An 8772-nucleotide genomic window follows, 5' to 3' on the forward strand; every position below is an offset into this window, starting at 1 on the left:
AAACACATCCCGCCACTGGACGCCCGACGCTGACGCCCCCGAGTCCGGCGCTGCCGCGGCCGTTCGGGTCCCGCAAGGATGAGTCGCCGACGTCTCGTCCGTACTTGACACCGGCGGAATTCCTGTCCAAGTGCGTGCTCACCTGCTGCTGCGATGGCGCACAGCTGCGGCTCCGTCCACAGCCTGGAGCATTCGCAGTGCTTCCCAGGGCACGTTCCTAACGGGACAACCAGTCCGTCAGTGAAGTTACCTCTCAAGTTACCTGTGTGCGACCCCTGTCCGCATGTGTTTTCTGCAGACGAGACTTTCAGAGGCAGAATTATTTTGCACAGATCGCTACGTTGCACTGACAGTTAAGCCCCGCAAAACAGTTGTCCACAGAACATCAAATATATACAACACTCACAAGAACATTTAATAGTCTAACTACAATTAAATATTACATGTGCAGGTAATGTTTCCTCTGGAACGAATCTCAGTATCTGTAGCGCACACGTAAAAAAATCTCTTGCGGTTATCGATGTCCTTAATCTTTACGACCTTCACGATAGGGCACAGACTCATACAACATCATAAGCCCCAGTAACACTACACAAACAGTGAAGTTATTTTTTCACATCTGTACAGTGCCCGAACAAATTATGGTATACACACACTCACACATTCTATATGTCTCGATTCTCCTCAGACCTAGGAAATTATCTGACTAAGTCGCTGAATCAGCGCTTCTGGAAGGTGTTGCCAAGATTCTCTCTAACATGTGTTACGAAGGACAGACTTCTGGAACTGTGTACTGATAATGAATACCGTAACCGGGAACGCAACTCTTGGAAAGGCATCACCGACGCGGTTGGTGTACTGTATTCAACATCACTACCGATAGAGCAACAAGGAAAGTGCTAGGGTACGCCTGGGGGGTGTCGGTGAGGGGGGGTATTGTTACAGGCGTATGCCCCGTCCTGTTTGTACACTATAGCAGGTACAGTTGGACACATGCATTGCTATATTGTGCAGCTGTTTACGGAAATGAATCTATCACCACTTACGTTCGGATATACTCCTCAGTGGGTTCAAATCACAATCCACCATGTCCAGTGCATCCACCCGTTACGACTAGCCATATGCCATCATTTTTACATGAATAGTAGTTTCATTATTTCCCACAAACATATGTCGGGACATACGCCACAGCACCTTCAAGTTCAAGCAGCAGCAAAACATTTCTGACTATCAATTATAGGTGTATAAAAAAATTATGATACGTCCACACTTGCACCAGCTGGCTGTCGTTTTTGCACTGCAAAAAGGCCTTCTGTCATTACGTATTTGTCGATGAATAAAGGAAGTGATTACAATTTTTAAAAAAAGCCCTAGACCTAGAGTATTTTAGGTTTATCGATTTCACCACTTCCACGAAACCTTTCGGTATTTTCGGTACTTGTAAATCCAGCCAACACACAGTGGCGTATTTATATACTCAGACAGATAAGTAGAGGTTTGTGTCAGTGCGCTCCATACATAGCTTCCGCCACAAATACATATAATTTTCACGGGCGGAGCAGGTGGTGGAGAAACCGCAAAAATACTCTAGTCTAAGCGCATTTTTTTAAAAGTTCATGTTGCCTAGCGCCGTACCTGTTTAACACTTTGGTCTAGGAGTAGGATCATCGAGGGACGGATATGTTGTTTCAACTGGTAAAATTGAGTTTGTTACAAAAAACAAAAGAGCCTGTCAGAGCTTCATACAAAGATTTCGCTTGTCACATGTGTGAGAAACGCTGACACAGCCCTGTTTAGATCCTACAACGTGTGTGTGTATGCAGGAGGTGAATTTTCAAAACGGGATATCATGTTATGTAGAAACATTCTATAGGCCTGAATGCAAAGAATGCTTTATTACAAGCATGCAATAGACTTGTGATTGTCTCTTTCAGCGCACTAGCTTTATCTAACTGAATAATCACTATGATTCCAACGTCACTCAGTTATTCAACTTCAAGTGTCTGTTAGATGTCTGTGAATAAGGTAATGCAGTAGTTCTGAAGTGAGGTAGTGAGTGTATCGTCATGCTTTAGTTATCGCTATTAAAGAGGGATAGTGAGTGTGGGACTCTGCTTGTTCAACAACAGAGCTGTAACCACACAGTACAAAAAAATATTCGATAGCTCTTACTTCCTTAATTAGGACTATGGATTCAGGGGAAAAGAGAATGTTACTGGTTAAAGAGTGTTTGAGCGGGTGAAATCAAGAAATGTGTGTAATGTGTTCTTGAATATTTATATGAAACTGATCATAAAGAGTCGTTGCCACGTAAACTTTTATGATCATTACATGTCCCAACATGTGTTGGATTCTAGTAATAATAATAATAAGAAGAAGAAGAAGCTAAGAGTATCTTTGCACTAAAGTGAACTGTATCTGATGAACTGACTTGTAAAACTCAAGAACTGAATTGAATAAACGAAGAAAAATTCGTTACCCTACATCACTGTTGTTATTTAGAAAAAAACCTAATCATTATGTTTTTGCTAAAATGTATATGGTTAAATATTCTGCGCTCGTGCATCGCACCTCGCAGTGTCTACAAAACGTGGCGCATTTAACACTCACAATTTAAGAGAATTGACTGCAGCCAAATCTGCATTGCACGCGTCTAGAAGACGTGGTGGCTTTAAGACAAGGTTTCAGAGAGAACGCACAGCAGGTGGGGTGAAAGTGGGTCTATTAATAGAGCAGCTGCAGCTACCCAGTGCTAACAGCGAGCAAGGCTGTGACGAGTGGGTCACATACAGTTCCAGTGGAATGCAGCTATAGATGGAGACAGGTATAGTATCGTCGTGACAACTTACACGCTAAGGACATAGGTGTGGAAAAAAAGTATACACGGATTGTTAACAAAAAAAATTATTTATTTTCGTTAATCCGACTTACAAGGGAACATCCCCATCGCACCCCCCTCAGATTTAGTTATAAGTTGGCACAGTGGACAGACCTTGAAAAACTGAACACAGATGAATCGAGAAAACAGGAAGAAGTTGTGTGGAACTATGAAAAAATAAGCAAAATATACAAACTGAGTGGTCCATGCACAAGATAGGCAACATGAAGGAGAATGTGAGTTGAGAAGCGGCGTGGTCCCGTGGTTAGCGTGAGCAGCTGCGGAACGAGAGGTCCTTGGTTCAAGTCTTTCCTTGAGTGGAAATTTTAATTTTATGTTTTCAGTTCATGTCACAAACTCTTATGTTTTCATCACTTTTGTGGGAGTGATTATCACATCCACAAGAAAACCTAAATGGGGCAAGGTAGAAGAATCTTTTTACCCATTCGCCAAGTGTACAAGTTAGGTGGGTCGACAACATATCCTTGTCATGTGACGCACATGCCGTCACCAGTGTCGTATAGAATATATCAGACGTGTTTTCCTGTGGAGGAATCGGTTGACCTGTGACCTGGCGATCAAATGTTTTCGGTTCCCATTGGAGAGGCACGTCCTTTCGTCGACTAATCGCACGGTTTTGCGGTGGGGTCGCAAAACACAGACACTAAACTTATTACAGTGAACCGAGACGTCAATGAACGAACGGACAGATCAAAACTTTACGAAAATAAACTTATCACTCGAGGGAAGACTTGGACCAAAGACCTCCCGTTCCGCAGCTGCTCACGCTAACCACGAGAGCACGACGCACCTATGCTTACATTATCCTTGATGTTGCCTATGTTGCGCGTGGACTACTCAGTTTGTATATTTTGCTTATTTTTTCATAGTTCCACACAACTTCTTCCTGTTTTCTCGATTCATCCGTGTTCAGTTTTTCAAGGCCTATCCACTGTGCCAACTTATAACTAAATCTGAGGGGGGTGCGATGGGGAGGTTCCCTTGTTAGAAGTAATTTTAAATTTTCATAGGCAGACATAACACTACTTCCTCCATATTTATTATTCTTCTTGAGTCAATTGAGAGCAGGCCAGTGAAAGAATTCCAGGTTTTGAATAGCTGCAGACTTGAAGATTCGCCTTAACCACATGGTTTTCTCAGTGCCTTTGACGTAAATAATTGTGTGTGTGCGGCGAATTTTCGAAGCGCTATCACCAAGTCTTTATAGGGTATACCATCTCAGTTGATTCCATAACAGAAATGTGTAAGCCACTTTGCACTCTTCCATGCCTTAGCGCATGTCACATACTTGAAATACCTCGGTGATGCAAAGTTTGCTGAGAATGTCTCTGTTAGCCGGCCATTGTGGCCGAGCGGTTCTAGGCGCTTCGGTCTGGAACCGCGCGACCGCTACGGTCGCAGGTTCGAATCAGGCCTCGGGCATGGATGTGTGTGATGTCCTTAGGTTAGTTAGGTTTGAGTAGTTCTAAGTTCTAGGGGACTGGTGACCTCAGCTGTTAAGTCCCATAGTGCTCAGAGCCATTTGAACCATTTTTTGTCTCTGTTATACTAACATATTGAGTGTACGCCATATCTTTAAATATGAACTGTCTACTTTCGCCATCATAGAAACCCTGAAGTAAAGAAATAGGTCATTAAAAAAGTAACAGCATCTTACTGGGATACGGAACATACAATATTATTATGGTGCCAGTCTGACCACACTGGACAAGTCTGTGCCAGTGTGCGAGCATTGTCTGTATCCAGATGGTTGTGGAATTTTTCCTATAGCTGCAGCTACTTAATTGTCTGCTGGTGTCGGGCGCCAGCAACTATTTTAGAATTGATATTAGCGTGAAAGTATAGTTCACCGATTTCAAAGACATCATGATGTTTTAACGGTATGACGGTACATTTGGTAATTTCGCGGCTGTTACTAATTGCCTCTATTTGAATAAATTCGAACCAAAGTAACTGTCCAGTTCTTTAAGTGCTTTACGTCAGATAATTAATAATATCCGCTATTCCCCCATCCGCACTCTGCTTCATAGTCACTCCTCCCAGGTTTTATGAAAAAAAAAAAAAATTATCCGCTACACGACTCAGAAAACAGAGAATGACGTTGCTGCAAACCTTAAAGTAAAGTGAGGTAAGGGACGCTGATGGCAGCTCCCCAGTGTGCCATCGCCATTTCGAGTCATAGTGCTTAAAGCGCGGCGCATACTTTGACGTACGTCAGGTGGAAAGTAAAATATAACGTAGTAATGGTACAAGCTGCGCAGGGGACATGTACTAATCAAAAGCGTTCACGTAGCGACGACTCTTTATTATCAGTTTCACATACCTACTCAAGAACACATTATACATATTTCTTGATTTCACCCGTTCAAACACACTGTAAGCAGTAACATTCTCTTTTCCCCTGTATCCATAGTCCTAATTAACGAAGCAAGAGCTATCGAATATTTTTTTCTAACGTGTGGTTACAGCTCTGTTGTTGAAGAAGCAGAGTCGCACAGTCACTATCCCTCTTTAATAGCGATAACTAAAGCATGACCATACTTTGCGTACTTCACTCACTACCACACCTCACGAGGGAACCTCCCCATCGCACCCCCCTCAGATTTAGTTATACGTTGGCACAGTGGATAGGCCTTGAAAAACTGAACACACATCGATCGAGAAAACAGGAAGAAGTTGTGTGGAACTATGAAAAAATAAGCAAAATATACAAACTGAGTAGTCCATGCGCAACATAGGCAACAACAAGGAAAGTGTAAGAGCAGGAGTGCCATGGTCCCGTGGTTAGCGTGAGCAGCTGCGGAACAATAGGTCCTTGGTTCCAGTCTTCTCTCGGATGAAAATTTTAACTTTTTATTTTCAGTTTATGTGACAAACACTTACGTTTTCGTCACTTTTTTGGGAGTGATTATCACATCCACAAGAAAACCTAAATCGGGCAAGGTAGAAGAATCTTTTTACCCATTCGCCAAGTGTACAAGTTAGGTGGGTCGACAACATATCCTTGTCATGTGACGCACATGCCGTCACCAGTGTCGTATAGAATATATCAGACGTGTTTTCCTGTCGAGCAATCGGTTGACCCGTGACCTTGCGATCAAATGTTTTCGGTTCCCATTGGAGAGGCACGTCCTTTCGTCTACTAATCGCACGGTTTTGCGGTGCGGTCGCAAAACACAGACACTAAACTTATTACAGTGAACAGAAACGTCAATGAACGAACGGACAGATCATAACTTTGCGAAAATAAAGAAAGTAAACTTTTCACTCGAGGGAAGACTTGAACCCAGGACCTATCATTCCACAGCTGCTGACGCTAACCACGGGACCACGGCGGTCCTGGGCTCACGCTATCATTGATGCTGCATATCTTGCACATGGACCACTCAGTTTGTGTATTTTGCTTATTTTTTCATAGTTCCACACAACTTCTTCCTGTTTTCTCGATTGATCTGTGTTCAGTTTTTCAAGGCCTATCAACTGGGCCAACTTATAACTAAATCTGAGGCGGGTGCGATGGGGAGGTTCCCTTGTCAGAACTACTGCATTACCTTATTCACAGACATCTAACACACACTTGAAGTTGAATAACTGAATGACGATGGAATCATAGTGATTATTCAGTTACATAAAGCTAGCGTACTGAAAGAGACAATCACAAGTCTATTGCACGCTTGTAATAAAGCATTCTTTGCATTCATGCCTATAGAATGTTTCTACATAACATGATATTCTTTTTTGAAGTTTCAGCTCCTGCATACACACACACGTTGTAGGATCTAAACAGGGCTGTGTCAGAATTTCTCACACATGTAACAAGCGAAATCTTTGTATGAAGCTCCGACAGGCTCTTTTGTTTTTTGTAACAAACTCAATTTTACCAATTGAAACAACATATTCGTCCCTCGATGATCCTACTCCTAGACCAAAGTGTTAAACAGGTACAGCGCTAGGCAACATGAACTTTTAAAAAAAGTGCACTTAGACTAGAGCATTTTTGCGGTTTCTCCACCACCTGCTCCGCCCGTGAAAATGAGTGTACTCTAGTATATTTCGGCCGCGCGGGATTAGCCGAGCGGTCTTGGACGCTGCAGGCATGGACTGTGCCGCTGGTCCCGGCGGAGGTTCGAGTCCTCCCTCGGGCATAGGTGTGTGTGTTTGTCCTTAGGATAGTTTAGGTTAAGTAGTGTGTAAGCTTAGCGACTGATGACCTTAGCAGTTAAGTCCCATAAGATTTCACACACATTTTTGCTCACAATGATTTCTTAGTCAGGGGAAAATTATGTGTGTGTGTGTGGCGGAAGCTATGCATGGAACGCACTGACAGAAACCTTCACTTGGCTATCTGAGTATATAAAAGACGCCACTGTGTGTTGGCTGGATTTACAAGTACCGAAAATACCGAAAGGTTTCGTGGAAGTGGTGAAATCGATAAACCTAAAATACTCTAGGTCTAGGGCTTTTTTTAAAAATTGTAATCACTTCCTTTATTCATCGACAAATACGTAATGACAGAAGGCCTTTTTGCAGTGCAAAAACGACAGCCAGCTGGTGCAAGTGTGGACGTATCATAATTTTTTTATACACCTATAATTGATAGTCAGAAATGTTTTGCTGCTGCTTGAACTTGAAGGTGCTGTGGCGTATGTCCCGACATATGTTTGTGGGAAATAATGAAACTACTATTCATGTAAAAATGATGGCATATGGCTAGTCGTAACGGGTGGATGCACTGGACATGGTGGATTGTGATTTGAACCCACTGAGGAGTATATCCGAACGTAAGTGGTGATAGATTCATTTCCGTAAACAGCTGCACAATATAGCAATGCATGTGTCCAACTGTACCTGCCATAGTGTACAAACAGGACGGGGCATACGCCTGTAACAATACACCCCCTCACCGACACCCCCCAGGCGTACCCTAGCACTTTCCTTGTTGCTCTATCGGTAGTGATGTTCAATACAGTACACCAACCGCGTCAGTGATGCCTTTCCAAGAGTTGCGTCCCCGGTTACGGTATTCATTATCAGTACACAGTTCCAGAAGTCTGTCCTTCGTAACACATGTTAGAGAGAATCTTGGCAACACCTTCCAGAAGCGCTGATTCAGCGACTTTGTCAGATAATTTCCTAGGTCTGAGGAGAATCGAGACATATAGAATGTGTGAGTGTGTGTATACCATAATTTGTTCGGGCACTGTACAGATGTGAAAAAATAACTTCACTGTTTGTGTAGTGTTACTGGGGCTTATGATGTTGTATGAGTTTGTGCCCTATCGCGAAGGTCGTAAAGATTAAGGACATCGATAACTGCAAGAGATTTTTTTACGTGTGCGCTATAGATACTGAGATTCGTTCCAGAGGAAACATTACCTGCACATGTAATATTTGATTGTAGTTAGACTGTTAAATGTTCTTGTGAGTGTTGTATATATTTGATGTTCTGTGGACAACTGTTTTGCGGGGCTTAACTGTCAGTGCAACGTAGCGATCTATGCAAAATAATTTTGCCTCTGAAAGTCTCGTCTGCAGGAAACACATGCGGACTGTGCTCCCACACGCCGGCCTGGGTGGCCGAGTGGTTCTAGGCGCTACAGTCTGGAACATCGCGACCACTACGGTCGCAGGTTCGAATCCTGCCTCGGGCATGTATGTGTGTGATGTCCTTACGTTAGTTAGGTTTAAGTAGTTCTGAGTTCTAGGGGACTGATGACCTCAGATGTTAAGTCCCATAGCGCTCAGAGCTATTTTTTTGTGCTCCCACACAGGTAATTTCAGAGGTAAATTTACTGACGGACTGGTTGTCCCGTAGGAATGTGCCCTGGGAAGGCACTGCGAATTCCCTCGACTGTGGACTAAACTGCAGCTAT

General features: G+C 43.2%; 1 non-coding gene across 1 annotated transcript; it reads left to right on the top strand.

The window, feature by feature from the left end:
• The first annotated feature begins 8466 nt into the window (after nt 1-8466).
• On the top strand, nt 8467-8550 carry Trnas-gga. The gene is given in 2 exon segments: nt 8467-8506; nt 8516-8550. It is a non-coding gene; the product is annotated as a tRNA-Ser (tRNA).
• The last annotated feature ends 222 nt before the right edge of the window (nt 8551-8772 follow it).

The sequence above is a fragment of the Schistocerca piceifrons genome, chromosome 11 (genome assembly GCF_021461385.2).
Source record: "Schistocerca piceifrons isolate TAMUIC-IGC-003096 chromosome 11, iqSchPice1.1, whole genome shotgun sequence".
NCBI lineage: Eukaryota > Metazoa > Arthropoda > Insecta > Orthoptera > Acrididae > Schistocerca > Schistocerca piceifrons.